General features: G+C 43.9%; 1 long non-coding RNA gene across 1 annotated transcript in view; it reads left to right on the top strand.

Annotated features, from left to right (window-relative positions):
• Positions 1 to 476: 476 nt before the first annotated feature.
• LOC111838259 (uncharacterized) overlaps positions 477 to 23,277 on the top strand; it is a 46,134-nt gene continuing 23,333 nt past the window's right edge. Inside the window, exons 1-2 of the long non-coding RNA XR_002836844.2 lie at positions 477 to 542; positions 1,011 to 1,134. This is a non-coding gene — a long non-coding RNA (uncharacterized lncRNA). The remainder of the gene's footprint in view (positions 543 to 1,010; positions 1,135 to 23,277) is intronic.

Here is a 23,277-nt window from a genome sequence, read left to right as displayed (position 1 = left end):
ACTTCTTTAGAAATGTAAAGATGTATACAATGCTGTTTAACATCATAGGACTTTAATGAGCTGGTTCATGGCCAAAACTGACACATTAGTCACTTTGCTGCATAACATGATAGCTTAGCACATTTTCAACCACAATTTACAATTCTTAAGAATGGAATTTATCACTTGTCATGACTCATAACCATTCTATGTTTGGCAATGATCTCTGAGATAAAAATGAGCACTGTTAATCTACATCATATGGGTAGGTGGCTAACACCACAAGCCTATCTACATTACATGTAGCCGATCCGAACCGTGCCCGAGCACGTCTGACCCTCAAAGTCCAATTCGTTTGGCTACTGTGATCTCCCTACCGTGCCCGGGCCCGCTTGGAGAGCTGGGCCACAGCACGATTAGTCGGACTGAGGCACGGTACAGATGTAGTGTGATCGCTAACTGTGCCCGGTTAAGGAGCACAGATATTACGTTAAATATGCAACTGACACAGTGACACACCCATGAACACTACACGTGAGCGGAACCCGGAAAGAACTGATAAGGTAGGCTGTACAGATCGCAAAAAAAAACTGCGTCTGTCTAACTGTGTTAGAATAGTAAATCAGGCAAGCAAGTAAAACTGTAAAGCGCGTTTCTTCCGTGAGCAAACTCATTACCATCACTCTCCATTGCGAACATAGCGAACAGATAATACAAGCGCCCACAAATGTGACAGCGGTTTCTTCTGTTTTCTTCCGTTTATCTGCTCAGTAAGCATACAAAACTTCCCAAAAAGCATATTGGACATATTGAATCCATGGTTCTGATTCGATGGTTAGCGATGTCTGTAATAGTGATTATTGATCTTATTGATGCAGCACGAATAAATAAAAATCGCTGCGTGCGTTGCATACATGATAAAACTATGCCCAAGACTACCTCAAATAAGCCACAAAATTGGGACATTAATCATGAATTCCATTCTGCTGATCCGTACACTTTCCTTCCTATGTTTTCTTCCACACAAAAAGTCGCATGGTGATGACGAAAGCGTGCTTGGGCCCGGAGCGTTAAGTGCGATGTGAGCGCAGACCAGTGGGAGAGTAGGATGGGGGCGATGGTTCTCCGGCACGGAGCAACGGAAGCGGGCCAAATGTGAGTACGCCCTTAAAAAAGAAGACGTGAAACTTCTGTTACTTATTGATTTTAAAGTGGCATTTACATAGCTACATTTTAAAATAGTATTATGGAGGGAGAAGAGCAAGCTGATTATTATTTTAAACTTGACTTGATCCAATGTCCTACATCCAAAACAACATGTTTGAACTATAGTAACCTTCTGAATTATTTATGACCAGGACAAAAATGCAGTTCTTTGGCTTTACAATAAATAAATAAATTTAAAAGTATTTTTTCAGATGTAACTCTAGAGTACCGCTATATTGTTTTTATCATCCCTCAAATCAGAATGGATCACTTCTCAAAACACACCACCAGTATTTATTGTACGATGACAGGGAGGATAAAATATACTGAAATGTTTATTAAAATGGTCTTTAGTTATTAAGATATATGTACATATACATTATGGGTGTGCAGTATGGTCAAAATGTCATATCAAGATATTTTTGGCTACAGCCATGATCCACGATGAAGATCATAGATTTTGGAACGTAGCTTAATGTTATTTAACCATTTAATCAGCAAGTCTTAGAAGAAGCGCTGCTTGTAGCAAAATAATAAACGTACTAATTAAGGTACATGGGTAGCGTGTGGTTCAACGGGCTCAGCCTCTGTGCCTGTGATCAGAAGGTGGCCAGTTCGAGCCCTGACCTCGGCACATCTGCAGGTCCATCAGCAAGGCTCTTAACCCCCAGCTCCCTGGGTGCTGCTGTGAGGGGGCCGTCCCTCCCAGCCAGCTTGCTCTCACCTATAGAGTGCAAGTTGGGGGAGGCGTAAAGGGAATTTCCCCACAGGTATCAATAATAATAATAATTATTATTATATAAAATACTACACATATATATGCTTTTGAATTTTTTAGTATTGCATAATATTTCATATTAAGTTTAAAAAATTTTATGTACTAAAGAACATTTATCACTTTGGTGAATAATTGCACACTTCTGGGGGTGCATTCCACAAAGTGGTATTTCTCAGTTAGCTGAGTCAACTTAAGCTAGATGCTAGAAGTCATGATTGTCCAATAGGAATGCTCCTTACCTAAACTCTTATTGGAAGATCATAATAGTCCAATAGGAATGCCTCTTACCTAAACTCTTATTGGATGGTAGTGACTTTTTGCTTTAGTTAACCCAGCTAACTGAGAAATCCTGCTTAATGGATCACCTCCCTGGTCTATCAAAACAACCCAGGTTATTCCTATAATGCAGCTGGTGTAGACAACACTTCTCATAGAGTGTCATAATGCGAGAGATGCTCATCTTGGGTTAATCTCTTTAATCATGGAGGACCTGGGGGTGACTGATTTAAATCCTGGGTGTCCATTCCTAATTGCTCAGTCTTCAGTAGATCTCTGCCAGAAGGCTAGTCAATTCAGCAGCACCCCCCGTCTGTATGCCAAATACGCATGCTGCGTGCCCTAGCAGTGCTACCTAATAATCATTAGTATGGGTTTTCAGTCCTGCTTCTAGGAGCCTGATTCTGTCCTATCAGTGCACTTCACACCTGCCCTTAATGTTTCCTACTTGAGGTTATCCTCCGATTCATGAGAAATTGTTTGATAAGTTGACGGTCATCTCTGGCATTAGAATATCGCTTCCGCCCTTTACCTGGCTGGTTTCTGGTTATTCACAGTGTTTCCTGCTTCACCTTGTTCTTCTGTACTGCTGTCTTAGAGACTTTGAACCTGGAAGCAACCTGCTGCTCAGCATAGCCTCTGCCAGCAGAACCAGGATTAAATCAGGATTTAAAAATGCAGATTTAAAAAAAAACAATCCAGAGCTGTATGTAGAAGGAAGAATTGTGCGTGTTGGAAGGAATTGTCACTTTTATAGAAGCTCACATTGCAGACAGTGATTGTTTACAGGTGGTGACTGTGTGCAGTGTCTTTGTCTGTTGTCCCCTTTCAACTTTATTCTCAAATTATTTTGAGTTTAAAACAGGCTAAAACTGCAATATTACGACTTTATTCTTGAAATACATTTGTCTATTATTTTATTTTATCAGTCCCCTAAAATGACATCGTAGATCTAAAAAGTGTGTTTATAATTCAACCCAGCTCGAATGTTAATATTAATAAAGATAAAATGACACTCAACTCACTTTATATGCTTAATTTTTACTTAACTAACTGACAAATGTGTCACTGCTGCACCAGAATTTGAAAGGAGAACGAGGATTCTGCAGGCACCTGCAGGTTCATGCTGCAGTTCAGTGATCCTTGCAGCTATTTACCGGTCATTGTGTTTGAAATCTCTTAGCCCGTGTTTTATTGGGTAACCCTCATTCTGACTGCTAGGTACCTGCACTTGAGTCAGGGTCCAGTGTAAATGCTAATGTGACTAAGCATTTATAAGCATTTTTTATAGATCGGAAAAAGTCAGTAGTGGGTCATTGTCCACTTTTTGGAGCACGGAATCAGTGTTTTATGAAAGCTTTATAAATGCCCAGAATATTATGGAGCCAGTGAACCAGAAAACTGACAAATTAGCATTTTCTGACTAACCTTCTGCACCCTTTTAAAATTCTCTCAATATGGTAGCAGAGTCTGTCTAAAAAAAAACCAACATGAAATCATAACTTTTCTGACAATAAAACATGACCAAACATTTCCTGCAGATGTACGGAAGACATGCGGCGTTAAGGGATGAAATGCTTCTCGTTCATTTTTGACATGGTTCTTCTGGTGAACTTTGACTTACCGGCACTGTTCTGAAGCTGTTCCACACTTAAAAACCACTTAATGTCACATTTCAACAGATAGTAAATTGACCCACTCCTCTCAAAACAGAATCATCTCAGATGTAGCTGTGTAATTGCAAATAATTCTGGTTCTTTAATAAAGAGATGAATTTCCAACTCCTGAATGAGTCCAGCAATATGTTTTCATTGCTTCTATTTCATTGTTCACCCTCTGAATCTCCCCATTTTATTAGATTTAAAGAAAAAAAACTTTATAAAAGATGTTATGGATTATACCCATGTTACATGATGGTCAGAGAACTAATTTTGCAGCTCTATTATGTTGACATGTTTGCAAACATATCCTGTGATGGTGTGCAATTTTGAATCAGTGGCCTTAAAGAGGATAAGCAGGTCAAATCAAAATAGCAAATTAATCCAGGAATTTTACTTTGACTTGAAGCATGACAATGTGTCTTCTCCTCTAGTTGTCATTCAGGGTGTAACAGGCGTTCACAGATCGTGACGGTTCTTATCAGCTGGTCATGTTATCGGCAGGTAATTCTTGTAGTCAAATTCTTGCAATATCAGGTGAGCAGAATGTGTCAGTATTTCAGTTTTGCATGTTTTACAACCAGTTTGCTTCCCCTAGGAGACGGCAGTGTGTTCAGTACCCTCTCTGTTCACAGGAGAACCCTTTCACTTCGCCCTGTTTGAGGGATGCTAGATGAAATGGTTAAAAAAAAACTCCACACACTTTCCAAAGTGATCCTGACACCTCGCTCCAACTTTCTGAGGTCGGTGCTGAAGTGTGTAATCCCGTTGTTTAAGGAACTGGTGTGGAGGCTTTAAATTTAATCCAGTCCACGACAGAAACGGATGAACTTTGGAAGGTCATCTACAAGTAAATGGAAGGCATCACTTTACATAAAACTCTCCTGCTGATCTGTGACAACGCCGCTTAAAGTGTCATGCTACTGATGGGCCCAGATCACCATTCATTAGGTCTGTCCCCGTCAGCGAGTGTCAGGTGCTTTTTTTCCAGCCACAAGTTAACTCCTAGCGATATGAAAGTGAGTGGCAAACAGCATCACTGTCAGAGCAGAAAACCATGTGACCTCCGTCTCATTATGAAAAGAAAATAATGTGAAAAGGTGTCCGGAGAGGGGAAAAAAAGACATAGAATAATAAAATGTCGTTTGACACACTGAGCAGGAAAACGGAACAATTAAAGTCCTATTTTTTCAAGCTCTACTCACCAGAGCCTGAGCAGTTAAGTCATTTAAAAGATATCTTGCACCTGAAAAATCTCTGCTCTTTTCTGAATAATGGGCCCAGTTGGGCAGTGTGAGAAGGGCCCGTCTTTTAGCCTTCGACCTTTCCGAACTTCCGAAGCGTAAGACCAATGTCGGGCAATGCGGGAGGCAGCTAACGGGTCCTGAAGGCCGCCGTTATCGAGGTTTAGCAGCTCCTTGTGGCCACCGCTCTGGTGCGGCCTATTACGCGGACGGCTGCGGGGGCAACGGAGCCGGCCGTGAGTTCAGGGCCTGTCAGCTCATTCAGCCAAGGGTACGAGTCCCGCAGCTGCTAGGAGGTGCGATTCGGATTCAATGCAGGGCAAAGAACTGCCAGTCAGAGCAGACTGGAGGTTCGACCGTATGCTCATGAAGTATCAGCAGGCCAGGGTAATATAGCCATTCCGGCATGTTTTATTCGGTTTCAGTAAATTCTCTGCTATAATACGTCCTGGTATGTAGCTGTCGCTCAGGATCCTTTCGCTAAAGCTCTGTGTTTCCATCTGCATTCCAGGCTGCTGAACAGTCCAGCATTTTGTCTTGGGATTTCCCAGCCTTGTATACTTCAGGAAGGCTTGATTTACCGCAACAGCTAAGAGTTCAGGATAACAACCGCAGCTGATTTTTTTATGACGCTCTGCGTTATCCACAGGTTTAAAAAATATTTATTGATGTGCTGCTTTTTTTCTCCCCAGCAGTTAAAGCAAATAAAGTGATTTCCGTCCTATATTAGGCCCGCATGGCTTTCTGTGGTTTTCTAAAGGCACAGAAGAGTTCCGGTTATTGGAACGATGAGGATAAAATGGGCTTCGTTTTCACCTGATGTCGAAGGGTTTCTTTTCACGTGTCAGGTGGAATGTCCATGACCTCTGACCCCTCCCTCTGCAGCACAAAAGGGCGGCGCCAGTCAGCAGTCTGGCAGGCATCTGTTCGCTGTCTGAGCAAGATCTCCTGTCACGGGGCAATGCTCAGCCCGCCTCTGTCCCCCCCCGGCTAGGCCACTGCGGGGGGGGGGAGTGGCTCTCATTTCGCTCATGATTAATGCCCTTCCACCACTGTCCAAACACTGAGCCCTTGCTTTTCCCCATGAGCCCAATGTTTGCCTCTCCGAAACATTTCCCCATTTATAAGGCGGTAAAAAAAGAAAAACCTCTTAAATTTGATAATTAGTCTGTGGAGTTATTTGGGTGAAGGGAAAGTATTGCCCTCATTAGCTTTAATTGTCTAATTGCCTTTCATCTAAATAACATGTAATTTCAACCCTGGGTATATTGAAATAACCTAAATGTGTTTTACTGTTATTTGTGTATCTTATAAGCTACAATGTAAGAGGAGTGCAGACAGGCTGGGGAGCCTCTCGGTGCAGCTCTGACCACAGCAGCAGACATCTGCTCCCTAATGACCCCATTGTTGTGATAGGTGTTGCTCTTTCCCTGGGGAGGGGCTTCTATAATCCTCCCACCAGTAAAAGGGGGGGACAATTAGTGGCCTCCCGCCTGTGTGCCCCCCCCCCCCCCCCCCGTATCAGGATGACGCGACACACCCCCATGGCCCCCAAGGATGGGAACGGCCCCAGAGAGCAGGGAGCGCATTGCCTCCGTCGGGGCACGAGGGGGCCTTTTCACCCCCCAAGGCCACCTGCTGATTGAGTGGCCCCTTCATGTTCCTGTCACAGCGAGCACTGCGGGGGGGCGGGCCTGGCACGCGCCAAGCTGGCTTCACGGGGGGTGTGCGTCACCCACAACGCAGGGCTTGCAGCCCACCACCCCAGATACTACAAGGTTCCAGAACACAATCGCTACCACTAATGGTCACAGTGCAAACACAGAAATGCCCAATTATATTCAATAACTTTCTCAAAGGCACTTTTTGTTGTTCGGTCAGTAAATATTACTTTAATAATTACATATTTATTTTAATTACACATATTTAAGTACAAATCACAATCTTACCTGCACTAAGTGAGTAAGCAAAGCAAGAACAAATATTACTTACCTGTATGATGACAGCGATAATGCTGTAACATGATCAGATTAAAAATAAATAACACATTTAACGGAGGCTAATGAAATGCTACAGTAGATTATTCATGGGAAGGCAGAGCCTGTGACGGGAATGTGATGGGGTTCTGTTGGTTAGATCATGTGACGCATGGTGGCGTACTTTCGGTTCATATCTGGAGTAGGGTGGGTCGAGCGAAGCTATTTATGCTTGCGGGGAGGGCAGGCCCCCTGGCCACATAGCGGCCCATCTGTGCTGCGCGTTTATACAGTCATTCACAGGTAATTAGCTCATTTCCCCGCGACATAAAAACAGTCATACTGTGCTAATGAAACGCCCAGTGTTTTGCCGTGAACCGACGCCAGAAAATACTGTCATTACAGACCTCACTATAAATGAGGGTAATATCACCTAAAAAAGGATGGCGGGAAATGAAACAGGCGAGAGAGCATTCTGTCCTTCTTGCGGCATGAAGCAGGGATTTCGATTTACTCCTTTCGATCGACATTTTCGAGCCCAATCACAGGAGCTGCTCTCTGAGAGCCCAGTTGTCCCTCCAAAGCTTCTCAGGGAGTTTATAAAGTCAGTGAGTGTCACCCTTTTGTTTTCCCAACTGTAATTTTTCACTCTTGTGCTGCTCTATGGCTCATTAATGTGATTTATTCTGTTGCTGGTTTTATTAGATAATTATACTAATTTTCTTTTTTCAGCTTAGATGTAAATCAGAGCAGAAAGCAGCTGCTTCAGGTAAATTCGGCTTAATGTCCGATTCTGTTGGTGCCCCTGTAGTTCCCCCCCCATATGACAGGGAGGATGGAGCAGGAGCCTTTCAGCATCCATCCATCCATCCATCCCTTTTCATTAACCTGTTTCACAGCCTGTACCATGATGACTGGGAGTCTATCTGGGAAAGGTGTGGGGAACGGGAGGGGAGAGCAACATGAATGGGGGACCCATTAGAATATAGTGGGGTGTTTATGCAGACACACAGACACACACACAGACACACACACATGCACACAGACGCAGACACACACACACACACACACACATCTGAACGTCTGAGTGCCTTTGGATTGTGGAGGGAAACTGAAGTCCAGACAGATGATGGGTGTCTGCGTGTGCATGTGTGTGTGTGCATGTGTGTGCGTGTGTGTTTGTGGGTGTGCGTGTGTGTGTGTGGGTGTGCATGTGTGTGTGTGCGTGTGTGTTTGTGGGTGTGTGTGTGTGTGTGTGTGTGTGTGTGTGCATATGTGTGTTTCTGTGTGTGTGTGTGTGTGTGTTTGTGGGGGGGCCGCAAACTCCTTGCACACTCCATGACCCTGAAGGTGCGAGCCAAAAGCAATCACTGAGCACAGCCAAATCACTTACAGTGTAAACACGTGCCGTTCTTAGCAGCTGTACACACTGAACAGGCAGGAAGGATCCGGAAGCTTCTCCCACTTCTTGCTTTTCTTCTTCAATGACAAACGTCTCTGTTAACAGTTTGGTCCCATTTCTTACACATTTTTGATATGGAAAATAATTGTTCCACAGTAAGGTTCCTGTTTCATAAAAAATGCAATAAATATTTCATGCCCCAGTGACAGTGTGATAAGGGCCAGGTTACTGAGAGACACGGTGGCTTCAGATGTCAGAAAACGGAAAGAACAATAGACTCCACTCCTAAAATAGTAAAACACACACATTAGTGGCCATTTCAAACTGGAAAAAAAGGCAATTTGTGATGTTTCCAACATAAACCGTGTTTCCCGCTAACCCTTTGAGGCGTCCTTTAAAATACACTCTGACAAGGAAATGACAAGAAAACTACAAATGGGACCTTCACCTGACAGACTCGCACCATCAAAAACTTGTCAGGAAGTGACAATACACTGCGAATGAGGGCAACAGGCTTGATCTATAGCTGTATCGGGACCTTGCCTGCCACTGTCATTCGTGTCAGAGCTGCACATCAATGTGTAGGTCTGTTTCTGTCCCAAGAATGAGCACAGTGATTGACAGACTGACAGCTAGCCAGACAGATGTAGTACAGTACGTAAGGAACTGTGTCATTAATTGTGCTTAATGCTCCATATCTCTGAACTGTTTATAGCATATCTCACCAGATCTGATTTTGTTAGATGTCAATCTGGCATTAATCAGATCTGCATCCCTTGACTAACGGAACACTTCTTACAATCGATATCAATAGATTAGCTATCAAATCTACCAAGATTACAGCATTAATTCAAGTGTCTTATGGCCATTGACAATCCGTACTCCATTACACTTTAAGACCAATATGACCATACTAAAATATATACAATTCAGAAAACAGGTAATGCTTCATATGTGATAAATCACTTAATTTGTTTTCGTTGTAAAAACATACCTCACAGCAATACTTCGCTCTTCTCACACAGACGGTTCAACAGGCGTTAATCTGTCAGCCAGTATGACCTTGTTCAGGAGTAGGAAGCTGTGTTTACTGCACATACGTGAATCCCGTGAATAGCCTATCTACGTATCACTGCCGTTTCCTGTCCACCTCGATGATATCGACTGACAGGTGTCCAGCCAAGAAACAGTTTTCTCCTCTGCGCTGGGCCTACCTAACCCTTATCTGCTGTCATCCTTCAGCGATTAGCGAGCAGCTCCAGCTACTCAAAATTACCAACGGCATTCGGTTTAATGTTATTTTATTTTACATAATGGAGGGAATTCGTCCAGGATGTAAAGCACAAATAGGTCTCCCCTCCTCTTTTATTTTTCTTCACCGTGGACTGTGGCTGGATCTGCCTTTTGTGATTATTTAAATGCTAGATGCCGTCCTCCCACCAGCCAGGTCACGCTGCCTCTTCTTGACTTAACGGAGAATATTAGCAAACAAACAAAATCAAGTGGCTATTAGCTTTTTCCTTTCATGTTGCTGAAAGGAAATGCAAACGAGACGGGATTAACCAAGGACCAAAAGGCTCTTCTACCCCAGTTTCTGTTGGGCATCTGCTGATGCTAAATGCTTTAATTGTCCGTGTGTGGATTGCTTCTCTGGCTCCCTTTTGTTGAACTTATCTTACGGCGTTAATGCTTTAGAAGGGGAAAAAACCTATCAGCGAGAAGTCGGTCCTGGGAGACTTTCCCCGCACTGGTTCCTGCGCTTTGAAAGCGTGTTTATCATAAATTCCATGCCATTTCACGGGCGGTTGACCCATTTTCTTTGTACCCACCAAGAAAGAGTTTGCTCTGCTGCCAGCGTTTTGATTCGAGCCGCGATTCTGGTCAACAGCGGGCACCACGAACAATCGCGGTGATCAGAGTTAGTCTAATGGATGTACTGGAATTAGAACAGGCATTAAGTGTCTTTAAGTGGGAATTAAATGGGAGCATTAAGCGGGAACCTTTTGCAACGCAGCTGCTAGTTGGTTCACAAGAACACCAATAAATGGCAGCTACATAACTTTCCTTAATCAGATTGGAACAATCAGACTGAAAAATTTTCCCATATGTTGTTGGCGAGTAGGGAGCGAGGGCCAGGGTTAAAGCAAGGACACAGGCCAACAGAAGGTTACGGTGTCTGGCTACAATTAGGCCCTCGCTGTAAAGACTGTGATGATGCTTTGGGGAGCCGTAGCCTCTCAGCCATTGGTAATTACTCCATCAGGAATTACTCACTGCAAAGCCTAAGTGTGACTCACTCGGGGCATTCGCAAACACGTGCTTCCTTGTAGATGACCCAGCACTCCAGCAAGGAGACATCAGGGACAAGGATCAGGTGACAGTTAAACAAACCCGTTTGGCGTTAGGGTATTAGCATTTCTACACCCCGCCGTTATGTCCCTCAGCTTTGGCGTTCGGGCACTCTGGACGTGCGGCAGGGAGAGGGCCGCTGCGCCGGGCTGCAGGATGAGAAGTAAACTAGCGGCCTGCGTGGATGGGGTGCCCAGACCGAATAGCCCGCGCGAAGCAGATGGCGCAGAAGGCGGGAGTATCCAAGTGTTCATTTAGTTTAGGCATTTCCGTGTTTGTTTATCGTGGCACATCGATGTTGCGCGTTTCCGAACATGCTAAAACAGCCCTGCGGTCGCTAAATTAAACCGCCACTGCACAGTTTATTCATTTTAATGCCCGCGGGGAAGTCATTTTACTGTTCCAGCTGTCAGCGCTCGTTTAACTCGTGTGATAATTACTGCTTTGCAAGTGTTTCATAACATAGTGTGCATTTCGCACAGAAAGCTTGATATTGGACTTTATTTTCTCACACGTTCGGATATTAATGCTGCCACAGACATCTGGGACGACCGAACGGGCCAGCATGTGTTACTCTGGGTCAAGAAAACACGATCTGTGGCGGCAGGCCATTGGTGACGCGTGTGTGCTGTACCTCATGGGTACATCGATATGCAGTGTAATAAAGCAGCTGTCACGTAGGTGAGCCCATGAGGAGAAACCCCACTCTGCGAGTGTGATGTTATATGAATCTGAGCGGTAAGGAAGTCTTAATACAGGCCCCTGATGGCCTGTTTACAAAATCATCGCACAAGAGAGGGTTTGGCAAAACCTCTTTATCCATTTAAGGTCACAGTCATCCAGACCTTGTTCCAAGAAGCATACCAGCACAGACAGCACCAGGCTATTAGAGGGAACAAAGACAGTCATCACGTTTAAAGTTCACCCACAGCAAACAGGGAGGTGACCACGCAAACACACATGCACAACACGTCTGTGGAGCGTCTGGTCGATCAGAACCTGCACCCCCACAGGTATGAGGTAACGGCTCGGCAGACTGGCCCTCTTTTTCACGCGGCTGCTAACTGCACACAGGAAAAAGAAAACAGCCACATCTCCCGCGAACATGAACTTCCCCAAACTCCCAGGCACAAGCGTGCACCTGCTTGGCACGTCTGCAAAGCTCCCAGCCATTCATTCACTGTCCGAACAAGGAGAGCAGAGTCATGCTCCGTTTGCGTCACGGAGCCCTGATCCTGATCCAGCGCTCATCCCCTGCAAATCCCTCACATATTCCAGCTCATTACATCATTTATTAGCTCCGTTAAAGGTTTGAATACTATACAGTTGCGTACTGCAGTTTACGGGTCATTATAGTTTGCAATTACTTGTTTGTGCCACACTCAGTTATATGCAAACACGCGTGCTGACAGGCACACATGTACATACATGCGTGTGCCAGTGTTTTGTGCACATTCAGTGGTATCAGTATGAGGTTTAACAAGATTTATGCCATAACAAATTGATCCACGTGTTGCTGGTGCTGGGTGGGGGCCGAGAGGGTGGGGGGCAGCGTAATGTGTTATTGTTGTGTTATTATTATTTTTATGATTTATTGTCCCTCACCGCTGTTGTCCTCAGAAGTGCTCACAGAGAAGCTATGCAACCACACCCATTAATATCGCGCTGAATACACCCAGCTAAGCTGCAGTGCGACTGGGGCTGTGTTACAATTAATAGCGCAATAATGTGTGATGTTCCCATTCATCTTCTGCACGTCTGTGTTCCATCTCGCTTCCCAGCACCGTGTCTTGTAAGGCAGCCAGCTGTGGCCTGAGAAATCCAGATGTGGCTGTTTGCTGTCACCCCTGGCTATCTGGAACCTACTAATTTACACATGGCGCACCTTAGCAGCTGCAGGATCACGCTCGTTCCCATCTTCGGGCCCACGCCAGCCAGCTCTCCCGTTTAGCGATTACGGCAGGTCGCACGTGAAACCAAGGCCGCCTGAATGTTAGCCTCCATTATTCTGGTCGTTTAAACTTGTTTGCTGTTTTTTGTAATTCTCTAGCAAAAAGAAAAAAAGCTACAAACATATTCCTGATAAAACTCGAGCAATAGCATTAGCGAAATAATAACATTCGTAGAAACCCAGTACTTCCATGGCAGCCCGGAGAAGACCAATAAGGAGGTACTGGGGTGGAAAGCCGACAAGAGTAAAAAAAAAAATGCAGAAGGGTGAAAATGGCATTGAAACAGGTCACCAGCATCAAATTTTCTTTAATTTGTGGGGGGTGCTTCAGGTTAATCTGGCACCCCCCATGGTTCCTCCACCTATCTTTATTTACAGAACCCCCCCCCCCCCCATCTTACCCACAACATGCACACAAATAAAAGTGAGAAATCAATGTAACCTGCAATTTTTACAGCACAGATTTAAGTGCCTTTGACAGCCGAAATCCAACAGCACCACCGAAGGTGACAGGCTTGACACGTGTCTTACCATGCCGGCCCTCAATTATGCATCCTCCAACGTCTCCCCGGCTTTTAATTGAATCACACTGTCTCACACTTGTTATTTTTAATTTGTTGCATTTGATTTTTGACATCAGCACCAGGGTGTCATGAATTATGCAGACGGGGACCTTAATTGTGGATGTTATTAAAACAAAACTAATTGCCAATGATTAAAAAATGAATCTGAGGATATCTCACCCTGACAAAAGTTCCTGCAACTGCCAAATAATTATTCAGCTAGCTTGTTGTTGTTGTCGCTGTTGTTGTTGTTGTTGTTGCCTGGTTCTGGGGTGGAAGGAAGCCGTGACTGAGTTTAACGGAAACGTAGGAAAAGCCGGCCTTACGTGCCTTTGGATGCCGCGTTACAGGGGCAGCTGGCGGGAAAGCTCTGCCATATCACACAGATCTTGCTGCCTCTAAGCAAGAAAAAAACCTCATATGAAGAAAATTGAGCATAATTCCATTCTCTTGGCCGGTGCACAGTAATACTTCAGCTTTTATTGATCTTTTTTTTTCTTCGGGGACTTATATCATAACAGCTTTTGTGATACTGTCCGAGTCCTCTGTTGTCTGGAAAATGACTTTCAGTGTTGCCCTTTGATTGACAACAGAGAGCGCTGTGACGTTCCTGCGACATATCTTTGAAATTCTCCCCCATTTAATATACTGAGAGAATAGAAGAAACAGGCCCGGTTTTGTTCAATATGTAAAAATGTATTTAGCAGCTCAGGACAAGAGTTCAAAGTCAACAGGGGGAGATTAAACTGTATCACAGCACATAACTCAGCACATGTGACTGTCTGCTAAACATAAGGACACATTTAAATATTTATAATAACATCTGCAGACATCATATAGCACATAGAGTGATTTAGTGCCATGAATGACAGACTATTCAGGTGCAACACTGACTTTGTGCAAATCTTAACATTCAATTACTTATTTATAATGCGTGACAATGAATTTACAAGTCAAAAAAATTACAAATCAAAAGCCCTCCATCGACAGAGTAATTAGTTTGGGGAGAAAACAAGCTTATTCTATAGGAGATGTCGGCTGTAAGTCAAATATTCCCTCACTATTCATCGGAGACCAAACAGTTCAATTTAGCCTGTAGGCAAAGTTGAAACACCTGACTCAAAGGTAAAAAATCCTTATGTCTTTTAAACTTGCATCGCTTTGGAGATGTCTGGAAGTCATTTCCAGCCTTGCGAGGGAAGGAACGCTTGCTTTAGTTCCATGAATGTTCAATCAATTCAATAGGACAGCTTAACTTTTTTTTCAACAGAGAGCGTTTAAGGCCCCACGGCGCTTACAGTCTGGATTCAAAGTCTACACTTAAAAAGAGCAGAAATTTCACCTTTGGGGGTGACTGAAAGCCCCGAAAAAAAGCAGTAAAGCTATTTAAACCCCCTCCCCCTTTTTAAGATATGCTTAATGGACCACAAAGACAGCAGTTCGGCCTCCGCCAAACAGAACCAGTACATTCGCTTGTATTCCTGCCCCCTGTAAAGGTCTTTATCCACTTACATGCTGACCTGTTCATGCAGCTCTACATTCTAATGGATCGTTTCAGGTTCGGCACATTGGGGGCAGTGACCACAGTGCTCAGGCTACGACTTGAACCCCCCCCCCCCCCTCACATGATCAGAGCACAGACGGCGGCTTTCTGAATGTGCATGCTTTCTTGGAATGAGGACCAAGAATTTTGCTTTGGCTTATTTCAGAATTCTTAGTTAATGGTTATGATCGGATTCACTAAAGCTACAGCGAGGAATTGCGACGTGAGGCTGTAGGTCAGAGATCTTCCACTGAGAGCCTCAGTTCCCTGCTGTAATAGCAAATGTTTCCCGAGCAGGATCCATTTCAAGATGAGGCTTAAATGTACAAATCCAGACATTTTTTCCCCATTCAGTCAAGGTCTCACAAGACTTTTGGTTTGACATGAACGACAGAGTATTTACAGAGCTGCTAAGGCCTGCTCTTAGCACTCCCTCTATTTAAAGATGTATGAATGACCTCTGACTTTGACTATGGGTTAAAGGAAAAAAAAAAAAAAACAGTAACTGAGAGGTATCAACCTGACACTGACAGAAATGTGTTCGTACCTCAAACAACTGGGGATGATAACCTCAGTGATGGACGTGACATTGACTGACATGGCTTGTACTGAATCCTAATGTATATGTGCTCACGTCTTGGGTGAACACAACTTTTGCAATTACAATTGCTTCCGAAAGCTTGCTAAATCTATATTTGTGGACAGTGTTTTTAAACCTATCCTCCTAAAATGAGATCACTGGAAACTCAGCTCAGCACTGTCTCACTGGCTATATCCATCACCACGGCAACCCATCCAAAGGTTCTCTGTCTTGCGATGAAAACAAAACACGGAAGGCTGCAATAGAAGGAACTGTTTCCATTACGGAAGCATCCATTATCCTGCAACTGATATGACACTGTGCTGGAATCGTCAGCAGTGAAATCGTCGAAAATCCCAGTGCCGTTCTTAAAAGGACGCTTCGTAATAACCTGGAAGTTCTGATACCTGCCGCAGTTGTTTGTCACTTAGCTTAAAAAGTTGTTTTGCTGCCCATTAAAGCTAAACGCTCTGTGACGTGTCCTGCCAATTTAAAAAATCCTTCTTTACTCAAAAGTCTATTTCAATAAGGACGGCCCATGTGGCTCGCTCGATATGATAACGTGCCGTACGGAATTTCAAGAGCGTCCGCAGAGTGTATGCGGCCTCTTGTCCTCTGAAATGACAATTAGAGTCACTTTCGGCACAAGTTACGTTAAATCTCCCCTGTCAGCCACCCAGAGAGGAGGGCGGCACCCACAGAGGAGACAGGGACTAATCTGTGTCCAGCGGTGATTGTGCTCCCCTCGTGCCAATCCCCACGCCGGCCGCTGCTGCGTCAGGAGAGGAGGCCAGGTGTCTCACTGCAATAGAATTCCACGCCGAGGTTATCAAGAAGCAGCCTAACGTTTTTCACTTGTCACAAACATGACTGTGAACAGTCAGATATATAATGTGTTTTTTTGCGCATATATTGGATGTGTTTCATTGGATTGTTAGTTAATTATCATGTAACAATGCATACAAAAGCAGGAATAAAACAAAAGCCAAATCAACGTCACACCCCCATCAGCCCGCAAATCAAACAAATAAAAATGTCAACTTTTTTTTTTTTAAAGACTATTATTTTTAATGTCCACTCAACAAAAAAGTGACATGCAAGACATGCATATGATACGCAAGGAGACTGAGTAGAGGACATATTTCAGGCTCACTCAGGGTGCTGTATAGTTCACTGAAAATGTACATCCCGTATATGCTAGAATCAGTGCTTATCGTTACGGGTGACAGGCATGGACTTGCGTCTCCAGTTCACCACCAAACAAAAATACACTGCAAGATGGGTGGTTGTGTAACACTGGGGCACTCAGGGTATCTGGCTCCACATTAATTAACATTAATAATCCGCATGAAATGCGACTTGCTTGCATTTCGAATAAAATTCTGGGCTTGACGTTACACATTTAAAATACGCTGCATAAATTTCTGTTTTGCGATAAAATCCTAAGGAAAAAAGAACATTCCACAAACTGTACGCATTTTCATTAGGCCACAAGCTAACAACCAAATGAAGTGTTAAGAAAAACTACTGGTACAAAATCTGCATGAATCATTTGGGGGCTTTTTTAAGATTGAAAAGGTAAATGTTGTTTTTACAATTTTTTAATGGTTTTCACCTTGAGTCAGGCGCCCCTGCTCCTCCAGCACTGTTGACGGCTGAGAATGCTGTAATTGCTGTCAGTCACATTTCACCCGAATCATAAAGGCACTCGAGGAGGAAGTGAAAGAATTTAGGGCTTCGGCAGCGGCTCGGTCGAAGGTTCCTGCAGCCTCCTGAGAATTACTTTATTCTAGCTCCCCTTCACACTGTCAACGGCAAACGCGCTCCCAGATGGATTAAAACTGCAAAGAACCCCACAGACGCACTAACACAGGCGCAGTAATTGAGAAGATTACCCTCTAAACGCCAGCAGTGATTTGGCTTCCAGAAGGTTGGCAGAGGGTAGGGATGCTAGCTGGGTGGGTTAAAATGAGAAGAGGAATTTCCATCGTTCCCATTTGATTGTCTTACCCCTCGGTGATGCTGCTTGTTAGATACTCATGGCTCTTCTACCAAAAGAAGTTCCTCTTTTTTTGCATAGTAATTGCCACCCTAATTATCAATTCCCATTTCCCGTAGAGTGTGTTTTTTTTTAAGACGCTGGTAAGTTTTTTACATCTGAGGGGATAGCAAGTCACCGGTAAAGGGTTAGAGGTTAGTGGTTAATGACAGAGCAGGTAGCGCTCGAGCATACACGTCCCACCAACCGGACACCAGCTTAATCAGGCCCTCACTGGGAAACAGGATCCATTCAGAAATGTCGCCCACTGAGGCCAAATCCCTTCCATTGGCCTAAAATCTTCAGGAAATTGCCCGCATTAGGGAGATATATTGGTGCGAAAAGCGCCGCTGACACTCCATTGAACTGCGTAATTTCTGCCCAGGTTTGGTCACACGGGCTCCTTCCTGTTATTCGTCGGTGCCGCCCAATCACGTCGCAGCGGCGCCTCTTAATATGAGCGTCCGGCGCTAAACCTTGCTGAAACAGCCTGAAGTTGATCAATGAGCGCACCAAAGCGTCGAATCAAAAACACAACGAGATGCAGACACGCTTTTTTAAAAAACGAATCTCTCTATTATGGACAATGTGGCCATAATAATGTTTGACATGGTGATGTAATTCCGTGTCAGGTCCAGATGGAAAAAGTAGAGAATATTGCGTTTGTGAGAGCTGGAGGTTATATTCATGCTTTTTTTTGTCTCTCTCTCTCTTTCTCTCTCTCTCTCTATTTTCTCAAAACTTGCCCAGTTCATGTAGTATACTCATTAAACACATTCTCATTATCAATCAATACGTTTGTGGTTGTAAATGTGCATATTCCTCAGAAAAATAAGACTTACAAATAAACTCCAGTGCTAAAAAAATAACATTTGTCTGTTACAATTTAAGCGGGCCTTTTGTTACTTGTCCTTGGCTATTAACCGACATATGGATAACATCTGGTTGCAGATCACAGTGAATGTGTTTTGTTCGGGTGCGTAAATAATTTTGCTTCAAGTTGAAATGCACTTTAAATGAAAATTAAAAATTAAAACATGCCTTGCACAATCAAGACAGCCTCTGGCAAGTCAAACATTTCATTGTTAAAAATAGAAATCTTACAATGGAATACTTTGATTAATGCTTCTTTGATTAATTAATGTACCTTTGTGTCTGTCATTGCAAATAATGGGCTGAGTTAAAGAGAATAACTGTATTGCGAGAAAAAAAACAATGTAACTTGAAACAGGAGCATGTACTGTAATAAATAAAATGTAAACCAAAAAAGCCCAGCAGACACACTTTTTTGTGACGTTTTATAACACAAAGATACCACTTCATGACGATTCTGTAAAATAATTGCTTTGTGGCGACCTGTACTTACATTAATGAGGAACTTATCCTGGAGGAATTCTGCCCTTGTGGTGTGCAGGAATCGATAGGAAGTTGATAAAGCCAAGTTCATTGCTGCCTAACATAAAACAGACCTGATTTGTTTACTTACCTAAGCCAGCATGTGCCAGGCCCATTATGAAATGATTTATAGGCCACTACCCAATGAAATTGTTTAAAGTAGATTAGGTTCAGGGAACGATCACCACTAATATGACAAGCTGATGTCACATGACAGGTAACCGAGCAAACAAGTTCCTGAAATTCAGATTGAATTAGAGCCGTAATGATCCAACTGGAAGAGGGATATTTAATCAGATGTGGGGGGGGGCAGGTGGGTGGTGTTGGGGTGGGTGGGGGTTCTGTGCCGCCCCGCTGAGAAGTAGGTGACAGGCCCTGTGCCGTAGCAGGCGCTTGTGAGCGTGTTTGTGCCGAAGCTTTGCCGCATCTCTACGGCTTCATTACCCGATAGACACCGTGATCTCAGCCGATCTGAGCCAAGCCAAGGCGGCTGCTTTTACATCTTCATGCTCTCTGCTATTAACATTTTATGCTAATCTAATTCGCTTCAGAGTTTATGTTTAAGCAAATACAATACATTTTAAAATGTGTTATAAATAAATTTGTGCAAAAACGTGCATCTCCCCTTTACCGCCATTTTTAAACGTGTTTCTGCATGTACATAATGCAAACGAGCGATTTGTAGCTATGCTGTTGTTTGGAAACGAGGTGATTTTTTAAAAGTCTCTTGTAATGGTTTAAAAACTGAAAATGAAAAAAAATGACATACCTTTGCAATTTGAAAAAGTTTAACATAATAAAAACAATAGAAAATCTATTTTAAGTGCAGTCATATTTCATAGCATTCTTTTGTTGTTCCCTCATTAATATCTGTTTTTAGAAACATAGTTCTTTTTATTGGAAAATGATGAATTCTAATGACTAATGTGTCCCTTTTCCTTGCACGCATTAAACAAATTTTATACAAATTAGAGCATTAATGTGTAAGTTAGGTGCATTGTCTGGTCACTGAAATATGCATAATAAATATTATATTATAGGAGCTAAGAATGGAGAGGGCAAGACAAATATATTATGCATTTTTAATATATTTGTTCTTCAAGCAACACAATTAAAAACTTTTTCTCCCATTATTTTTATGAAAGTTTGAATATTATGAACTGGAGAATTATTATTTTAATTCGCTGGAAATATGTGTGTTTGGGTGATCAAATAATCATGCTTAATGTGACTGTTTAATGTTTATAATCTGAATAATACAATGTACATACGCGATTAAAAAGAGAAACAGCTGGGAAAATATCAGAACTGCATGAAATATTTATGTAAATTTTACATTAGATAAGATTATATAAACATGAGATACATTCAGGTTCTTTAAGATAAAATATACATGAGAGACATCCAGGTTCTTTACAATAAATTATCTGTGAGATACATTCAGGTTCTTTAAGATAAAATATACGTGGGAAACATTCAGGTTCTTTAAGATAAAATATATGTGAGACACATTCAGGTTCTTTAAGATAAAATATATGAGACACATTCAGGTTCTTTGAGATAAAATATATGTGAGACACATTCAGGTTCTTTAACATAAGATATAAGTGAGATACATCCAGGTTCTTTAAGATTATATATGCATGAGATACATTCTGGTACACCCCCCCCCCCCCCCCGCCAAATGCACCATTAATGATGACTGTTACTGTGTGACAGTGACTCTGAGAGTAGACGAAGCATATTTTCTTGTAGGTCTGCATTTAAAATCGCAGTGCTTTGCTGGTACTTTTCCTGCATCCTGCATTCCCAAGACGTGCTGCATTGGCCGGACTGCTGGTTAATCTCTGGTTTGGATTTATGTTGTTGGGCGGGGGGGGGTACAGAATGGAAATTTGAGATCAAGGCCTAACGAGGGACCTACTGCTCACAGGCCCTAATGAGGGTGTCGCGGCCGGGTTCAACACACACCCAGTTTGGCGGCAGTCCGAGGGGCGGGAGGCTGGGGTGAGTCGGGGGTGGGGGGGTCCGAGCTTTTGCAGCGCTAGTTCCCTGATCCCCAAGCACTGCGTGATCTGCACCTGCAGATCCCCGACAAATGCAGGCCCGGCCTTTTGATGAGCTATTCCTTTCATGTCGAGACACTGGGAGCTGAGGAGGAGAGGCCCTGGTTGAAAGCCGGCGGGGTGGAGCGGGGGGGGGGGAGGGGGAACCGTCTCCATTACGCGTTTTAATAATGTTAATTAATGGATAATAGGGCCGATAACGAGCAACGGGGTGTGTTTTATTCATGTGATTAGCCCTCGCCAGGTCCCAGCCGGGGGACGCTTGTAAAGGGGAACGTGGCAACTATTGCGACCGCCGCTGCACTCATGGCGGGATGAGCTGCGCCGCAGTGCTGCATGTGAGATCCCAGCACCTCTCCCAAAAGCTGAAATCACTGCAGCACACAAAGGCCCCCCATGAGGAATGTGTAGAAAGGTGCCATCTGAATGCATCCTGCGAGTAGCAACTATGTCATGGCGACGGGCAGAGGGAGGGAGTTACAACGCCCAGCTCCAGGATATAAGCCGCTTATCAATTATCGATCAGGCGGACCATGGCGGTTTATGTTCCCGAAGCAGGTGGCTCTCGTCCATCCCTTACCTTCATTATTGACTGTCCTCCAAAAAAGGCCCTTCATTTAGCCTGGAAATTGTGGACGCGGCTCGACTGCCTGACCGATGTCCGCGCTTTTCTAATTAGCCCTTTTCACCAAGACTTTGGACGACAATCCAAGAGCTGAAAGGGTCAGTAACAGATAAACAGAAAAAAAGCTTCAGTGTGCTGAAAATTATTTGACCCATTAATCAGTTTACAGAGGCTCAAAGGGCTGGCGCTCCGCTGCCCCTCGGAGCTAATATAGCTGATGTGGTGATGTAAGTTTGGTAGATTTTCATTATGGGGCCTTTGATTTCTCCGTGAGGTGATTAAAGGTTTCAGAGTACCACTGCTTAGACGCATCGATGGGAAATGCATAAGGAAAGCGTCTGCCTTTCTGCTCAGAGAATTTTCTGTGTGTTGATTATGGAGACGAACAAGTTTATGACTAGTAGCTCTATCATAAAACCCCTTGTGCTGGAAAAAACAAAATAATTGAAAGGATATTGAGTCATAACAAGCCAGAGTATTACTCATTTTGCCTCCATCCTACGCAAACATTTCTTGTGTTTGCGGTGGTGTTGGAATCTGGGGAAAACAACTGAACAAACAACTTTCACTCACTGGTGGCGAGTTTGCAATGGTCAAGTCCAGCCAGAGCAGGGACGTTACAAAGGTTTGTCCATCAAAACCTGAAGACCGTCCTCTGCATTGGGGTACCTGAGAAAGAACCCAGCTTCTGTCATCTGTCTTTCTCACTCAGACACACGTCTCCCCGCATTTTGCATCCAGCATCCCTTTGACTTCAGTTGCTGGTATGGATTTGTGCTTTTGAAGCCTTGAGCAGCAGTGAAATCTTTCATGGCCTCATGAAGATACGTCCTGCCCTGTGACCTTTGTAACCTGTGCCATCACTATGACTGCAATAGCCACTGATCTCTGCTGTTCATTTTATGCACATTATGCTCTATTTAAAATTATTTTTGACTTTAAAAAAATCTTGTGAGGTTTACCATTTTATATATTGTAAAAATGTCCAATCTGTGCCATGCTGTATGACAGCCAGCCTTCAGCCCAGTGGGAAAGGAAAAAGCAAACAGCTCTTCGAGAAAAAAGGCCTCGCCTTGCCTGCTCTCCTGCCTCCGTGGGGCCTGATCCCCTTGCAGATTTGTTTCCGCATATGGGCAGCCTGTCCTGGTGAGGTGGAAGAGGACCCGGATGTCAGGCGCTGCAGGCTTCTCCACACTCGACAGCAGATGGTGCTGGTACTGAGTGAGAAGCTCAGAATACCACTGAGCCAGTCCTGCTGTGGCAGGCCTGCCCCAGATCACCGCTCCCCCAGCAGGTCCTGCTCAGAGGGAATCCGCCAATTCCCTCATTGTCAGTCTGCTCACAGCGGCTCGCACCCGCGATCCTTCTGACACCGAGACCGTCTGACTCTCAGCCATTTCCTTCCCGATCTTTCCTCATTATTTATTGATTTATAAAATCGATAGCACCTTTCAGAGCACTCGCTATCTGCGAGCTTGTGAAGGGGGCAGACACTCCGGCCTCCATGCCTTCTTATTCATTCTTTTTTTTCCGCGAGAGACGATTGAGGTGGAGGGGGGCGGGATGCTCTCGCCGAGCATCGCCGCGGCCGTGCGACCACCCATGTGGTAGTGCGCCCGTTGCCGACAAATCTAAACCACGCTAACAG

This window comes from Paramormyrops kingsleyae, chromosome 1, assembly GCF_048594095.1.
Source record: "Paramormyrops kingsleyae isolate MSU_618 chromosome 1, PKINGS_0.4, whole genome shotgun sequence".
Taxonomy (NCBI): Eukaryota; Metazoa; Chordata; class Actinopteri; order Osteoglossiformes; family Mormyridae; genus Paramormyrops; species Paramormyrops kingsleyae.
This window is presented reverse-complemented; position numbering and strand designations above follow the sequence as displayed.